At 38.7% G+C, this 7,644-nt stretch overlaps 1 long non-coding RNA gene across 1 annotated transcript; it reads right to left on the reverse strand.

Moving 5' to 3' along the window:
• Positions 1-5,764: 5,764 nt before the first annotated feature.
• Positions 5,765-6,115, reverse strand: LOC127534294 (uncharacterized). Its single transcript, XR_007942316.1, has 3 exons — positions 6,009-6,115; positions 5,841-5,975; positions 5,765-5,807 (listed from the first exon to the last, which is right to left on the reverse strand). It is a non-coding gene; the product is annotated as an uncharacterized LOC127534294 (long non-coding RNA).
• Between the last annotated feature and the right edge of the window lie 1,529 nt (positions 6,116-7,644).

Genomic DNA, 7,644 nt, shown 5'->3' on the forward strand with positions numbered 1-7,644 from the left:
TTTTTGTCACATTTTGGACGACATACTAAACTATGACATTTTTGTCATATTTTGGACGACATGCTAAACCATGACGTTTTTGTCATATTTTGGATGACATACTAAACTGGAAAAGCACTCAGAGAGTGTTGACCTCCGCCAAGGATCGAGAGGAAAACAGGAAACCCATGCAGTAAACAATAATGAGCTGGAATCGAACCTACATCTTTGACACAGTTCTGTTTATGAATCACCTTCTGAACCAGTTGAGCTACCTGGACACCTTGGTCCAATTTGTTGGGCGACATACTAAACTATGACGTTTTTTTTCCACATTTAGGACGACATACTAACTATGACTTTTTTTTCCACATTTAGGACGACATACTAAACTATGACTTTTTTTTCCACATTTAGGACGACATACGAAACTATGACGTTTTTGTCACATTTTGGACGACATACTAAACTTTGACGTTTTTGTCACATTTTGGACCACATACTAAACTATGACGTTCTGGTCAAATTTTGGACGACATCCTAAACTATGACATTTTTGTCACATTTTGGACGACATACTAAACTTTGACGTTTTTGTCACATTTTGGACGACATACTAAACTTTGATGTTTTTGTCACATTTTGGACGACATACTAAACTATGACGTTCTGGTCAAATTTTGGACGACATCCTAAACTATGACATTTTTGTCACATTTTGGACGACATACTAAACTATGACATTTTTCCTACATTTTGGACGACATACTAAAATATGACATTTTTGTCATATTTAGGACGACATACTAAACTATGACATTTTTCCTACATTTTGGACGACATACTAAACTATGACATTTTTGTCACATTTTGGACGACATACTAAACTATGACATTTTTGTCACATTTTGGACGACATACTAAACTATGACATTTTTGTCATATTTTGGACGACATGCTAAACCATGACGTTTTTGTCATATTTTGGATGACATACTAAACTGGAAAAGCACTCAGAGAGTGTTGACCTCCGCCAAGGATCGAGAGGAAAACAGGAAACCCATGCAGTCAACAATAATGAGCTGGAATCGAACCTACATCTTTGACACAGTTCTGTTTATGAATCACCTTCTTAACCAGTTGAGCTACCTGGACACCTTGGTCCAATTTGTTGGACGACATACTAAACTATGACGTTTTTTTCCACATTTAGGACGACATACTAAACTATGACGTTTTTTTCCACATTTAGGACGACATACTAAACTATGACGTTTTTTCCACATTTTGGACGACATACTAAACTATGACATTTTTCCACATTTTGGACGACATACTAAACTTTGACGTTTTTGTCACATTTTGGACGACATGCTAAACTATGACGTTTTGTCACATTTTGGACGACATGCTAAACTATGATGTTTTTGTCACATTTTGGACGACATACTAAACTATGACATTTTTTCCACATTTTGGACGACATACTAAACTTTGACGTTTTTGTCACATTTTGGACGACATACTAAACTGTGACGTTTTTTTCCACATTTAGGACGACATACTAAACTATGATGTTTTTTTCCACATTTAGGACGACATACTAAACTATGACGTTTTTGTCACATTTTGGACGACATGCTAAACTGTGACGTTTTTTTCCACATTTAGGACGACATACTAAACTATGACATTTTTTCCACATTTTGGACGACATACTAACTTTGACGTTTTTGTCACATTTTGGACGACATGCTAAACTATGACGTTTTTGTCACATTTTGGACGACATGCTAAACTATGATGTTTTTGTCACATTTTGGACGACATACTAAACTATGACATTTTTTTCCACATTTTGGACGACATACTAAACTTTGACGTTTTTGTCACATTTTGGACGACATACTAAACTGTGACGTTTTTTCCACATTTAGGACGACATACTAAACTATGACATTTTTTCCACATTTTGGACGACATACTAAACTTTGACGTTTTTGTCACATTTTGGACGACATGCTAAACTGTGACGTTTTTTTCCACATTTAGGACGACATACTAAACTATGACATTTTTTCCACAATTTGGACGACATACTAAACTTTGACGTTTTTGTCACATTTTGGACGACATGCTAAACTATGACGTTTTTGTCACATTTTGGACGACATGCTAAACTATGATGTTTTTGTCACATTTTGGACGACATACTAAACTATGACATTTTTTCCACATTTTGGACGACATACTAAACTTTGACGTTTTTGTCACATTTTGGACGACATACTAAACTGTGACGTTTTTTTCCACATTTAGGACGACATACTAAACTTTGACGTTTTTGTCACATTTTGGACGACATACTAAACTGTGACGTTTTTTTCCACATTTAGGACGACATACTAAACTATGATGTTTTTTTCCACATTTAGGACGACATACTAAACTATGACGTTTTTTCCACATTTTGGACGACATACTAAACTATGACGTTCTGGTCACATTTTGGACGACATACTAAACTATCACATTTTTGTTGTATTTTGGACGACATACTAAACTATGACGTTTTTTGTCACATTTTGGACGACATACTAAACTATGACATTTTTGTCACATTTTGGACGACATACTAAACTATGACATTTTTCCTACATTTTGGACGACATACTAAACTATGACATTTTTGTCATATTTGGACGACATGCTAAACTATGATGTTTTTGTCACATTTTGGACGACATACTAAACTATGACGTTTTTGTCATATTTTGGACGACATACTAAACTCGAAAAGCACTCAGAGAGTGCAGACCTCCGCCAAGGATAGAGAGAAAACAGGAAACCCATGCAGTAAACAATATGAGCTGGAATCGAACCTACATCTTTGACACAGTTCTGTTTACGAATCACCTTCTTAACCAGTTGAGCTACCTGGACACCTTGGTCCCAATTTGTTGGACGACATACTAAACTATGACGTTTTTTCCACATTTAGGACGACATACTAAACTATGACATTTTTTCCACATTTTGAACGACATACTAAACTATGACATTTTTTCCACATTTTGGACGACATACTAAACTTTGACGTTTTTGTCACATTTTGGACGACATACTAAACTATGATGTTTTTGTCACATTTTGGACGACATGCTAAACTATGACATTTTTTCCACATTTTGGACGACATACTAAACTTTGACGTTTTTGTCACATTTTGGACGACATACTAAACTATGATGTTTTTGTCACATTTAGGACGACATACTAAACTATGACATTTTTTCCACATTTTGAACGACATACTAACTATGACATTTTTTCCACATTTTGGACGACATACTAAACTATGACGTTTTTGTCACATTTTGGACGACATGCTAAACTATGATGTTTTTGTCACATTTTGGACGACATGCTAAACCATGACGTTTTTGTCATATTTTGGACGACATACTAAACTCGAAAAGCACTCAGAGAGTGCAGACCTCCGCCAAGGATAGAGAGGAAAACAGGAAACCCATGCAGTAAAGGATCATGAGCTGGAATCAAACCTGCATCTTTGACACAGTTCCGTTCATGAATCACCTTCTTAACCATTTGACTATCTGAACACAATTGCTCCAACTTGTTGGACGACATGCTAACTATGATGTTTTTGTCATTTTTGGACCAGATACTGAAACATACTAAAAAATTCAGTGATCGCAGAATCCAGGATCCTTTCGCGGATTGCCACCAAAATTAAATCAGCTCTTCCTCTTATCATAGTCTACATTCCCTCAAAGTTCATGTGAATCTGCCCAGCCGTTTTTGAGTTATCTTGCTAACAGACAGACAGACGGACACACAAACGCCGGGTGTCACATAACCTCCTTGGCGGAGGTAACTATGACATTTTGCTGACATTTTGGACGACGTACTAAACTATGACGTTTTTGTCACATTTTAGACGACATACTAAAATATGATGTCTGAGTGATATTTTGAACGACATACTAAAATATGACATTTCTTTTAAGTTGTTTTTTGGGCCCTTTGTTGGTTTTCTTCAATAGTTAAGTCGAGAGGAAAACAGGGAAGGCTTTCAGTAAAGCACCACAAGATGGAATTGAACCTGTGTCTCTGACTCAGTCCTGTTTTGGAGTCACTCTGTCAACTGGCTGACCTACCCAAGTGGCTTTTTACTGTTTGTGGGACGACATACTAAACTCTGATGCTTTAGTGAGATTTTGGACAACATACTAAACGATGACCTTTTTGTCCTCATAGCGTGACCTAAATATGTCGCGGGTGGCAGGAATTGATGACACTCAGAAACACCCCACAGTTTAATCATTTTTCATTCTATGATTTCCAACTGATACATCAGTCAATTTGTAGTCGGATGCTATCATGTGATCGTTGGCGGGTAACTCACGTATTGTTCACGTGTTGTCATGGTTACAGCGACGCCGTGCCAGCAGCTGTGCGTGGCAATGGGCAATCCTTAACAAAGCCATGAATCCAGACTATAAGCAACACCACTGTGAAAATTTAATGAGGTGGTTTTTCTATAATTTCTGAAAATTTCATGCAAATCTGTTAAGTCTGTTTTTCAGTTATGTTTCACATAGACAGATGGATTCACAGACAAATGTACACTGATTGACACATAACTCCGCCGCGTTCCTTGGCACAGTAATAATACATTTTATTTGTAATGCTCTTTTCATTCAAGCAAAATCTCACGGTGCTACATTAAAGATATAAAAAGATAAAAACAAGAAGGTAAAATAAAAATAAAAGTTTCAGAGACACGTTTAATTAAAAGCTTTGTTTAAAATAAAGGTTTTAAAGCCTTTAAAAAAACATCCACTGTCTGTGGACCCCCAGAAGCTTCTTCCACGGAGAGCCTCACATCTTCTGGGAGAGGGAATTTTTGCAACCTTTCTGAGCTAGTAGAGAAACTGTGGAATATTTTTCTGGGACTCTCTCAGGATTCTATTTAAGGATTTAGTGAAACAAAACCACAAAAGTTTATTACTGATACACACAAACTGAAAAGGCCATGCTTACAGAACAGTCAGATGTGAGGTCAGACAGCAGACATATCTTCAGCCTGGACGAGAAATGAAAGCAAACTGGGATCATTTCAATCCATCATGTGATTGTTGCTGACTGTTTTTGTACTGACATCATAATATACTATTACACATCTTCAGCATGAGTGCTTAAAGCAATTTTTAAAATTCTACATTCAAAGTTAAAATGTTTGTTTCTCAGAAAAATCGATTGAATGCAGCTCGACGTACAATAAATCCATAAATCTTTAAAGGAAAAGTTCATCAAATCCATGAGCACACAACAGCTGGTGACATTAAAGGATGAAGGCATTCTGTGGTTTCTCTCAACATGAACATTCTAGATGTATTAAAGGCCTCTCCACACTGTGTGATTTTAATAATCTTCTAAGTTCACAGCTGCTCCACTGTAGGACATGAATCTAATAATCTTTGGACACGTGAGAAGTTTGCTCTGTGCAGACTGACGATGAAATGCTGCTGAATCTCAGCCTATGATTACGTGAGTCGACGTCAATGACGAATAAAACGTCATCAGCGTGCACCGTCCATCCATGACAATAAAACAACCGAAGCAGATATGGACCTCCTACAATCACAGGGAAACGAGCCAAACACTCAACCCTACAGTCACAGGAAACTAACCAAACATGACCCTACAATCACAGGGAAACTAGCCAACATGAACCCTAAAATCACAGGGAAACTAGCCAAACATCAACCTAAAATCACAGGGAAACTAGCCAAACATGAGCCCTACATCACAGGGGAAACTAGCCAAACATGAACCTACAATCACAGGGAAACTAGCCAAACATCAACCCTAAAATCACAGGGAAACTAGCCAACATGAGCCCTACAATCACAGAGAAACTAGCCAAACATGAACCCTACAATCACAGGGAAACTAGCCAAACATGAACCCTACAATCACAGGGAAACTAGCCAAACATCAACCTACAATCACAGGGAAACTAGCCAAACATCAACCCTAAAATCACAGGGAAACTAGCCAAACATCAACCCTACAATCACAGGGAAACTAGCCAAACATCAACCCTAAATCACAGGAAACTAGCCAAACATGAGCCCTACAATCACAGAGAAACTAGCCAAACATGAACCCTACAATCACAGGGAAACTAGTCAAACATGAACCTACAATCACAGGAAACTAGCCAAACATCAACCCTAAAATCACAGGGAAAACTAGCCAAACATGAACCTACAATCACAGGGAAACTGCCAAACATCAACCCTACAATCACAGGGAAACTAGCCAAACATCAACCCTACAATCACAGGGAAACTAGCCAAACATGAACCCTACAATCACAGGGAAACTAGCCAAACATCAACCCTGCAATCACAATGAAACTAGCCAAACTTCAACCCTACAATCACAGGGAAACAAAATGAATTCCGAAGAAGACAAGTGCTGTCAAGGTAATCAACATTTATCTTATCACCTTATGTCTGAACAAAAGAACTCAAAACTACTGGATTTACTATTATGGTCTGTCAATTTCCAACAACATACACTACATGTAAACATAACAATCAAAATGAATGTGATTACTATCGAGACATTTTAAGACAGACGGTGTCTTATCAGAAAGATTTAACGCAAAGTACTAGGCTGTCTTCTCTGTTTAAGTCCCACAGACTTGTTTTGATGCATTTTGTCTCCATAAATCATCTATCTGGGTTTATTGATCAGTGCATAATTTCATCCTGCATTTCTATTGGTTAGTTAGTTGTCGTAGGTCCAGCAGCATCACACTGGGAGATGATCACCCAGAATTTTATGGCAGCTTGTCTTTGGTCGCCATGACAACGGCCGTCCTTGAACCTGTCTCACAGTGAGATGTAGAACCACCGATTTAGAGCCCAGACCATAGATATGACCACTATTCTCTCACCATTGGCATCACACAGTGCGTAGAGACCTTTAGAATGACTGTGATAGAACACAAAGACAACGTTCGTCTGTTTAACTAGTCGGAGGTTCGGGTTTTTTAATCTTGGCATTATACTTCTGTAAGTTGTGATGGTTTTCATGAGTCTGGGACTCCAGACTTGAGCTGTTTTCACCAGACCTCTGGGTGATTAACTGGTCTTCAGCAGCTCCAGGTTCAGACTGTCCAGATGTTCCCGTGTCGTATCTGTGTCAGATGTTCCCGTTTGTATCCGTGTTGGACTCGGGTCTGGAGTGCAGACGTGGTGTTGTCTCCCACAGGCTTCTTTATCCAGCTCTCTGTTTGTGTTTCAGGTCTGGAGTGTTCTTCACCAGGAGTCTCTTTCTCAGATCCAGAGTTTCCGTCTGGTTTCTGTTTCAGTCTCTGGTTTCCGGCCAGTTGCTCCTCTAAAAATACCGGCTTTGTGAAGCTCCCGGCGTACGGTCTTTACTGAGACAGCATGGGAGAGGTGTCTGTTCAGCTCTGAGGTGATTTTAGAGGCTGTGAACTCAGGATGTCATCGACTATCCTCAGCAGCGTGTGTCTGTCCGTCTCTGTCAGCTTCGACTTGCGCCCGCTGTTCTTCTTGGCCGACGCCGTCCGTCCATGCTTGATGTAGACAGTCATGACTCTGG

This window comes from Acanthochromis polyacanthus, chromosome 6, assembly GCF_021347895.1.
Source record: "Acanthochromis polyacanthus isolate Apoly-LR-REF ecotype Palm Island chromosome 6, KAUST_Apoly_ChrSc, whole genome shotgun sequence".
In the NCBI taxonomy this organism is placed as follows: Eukaryota; Metazoa; Chordata; class Actinopteri; family Pomacentridae; genus Acanthochromis; species Acanthochromis polyacanthus.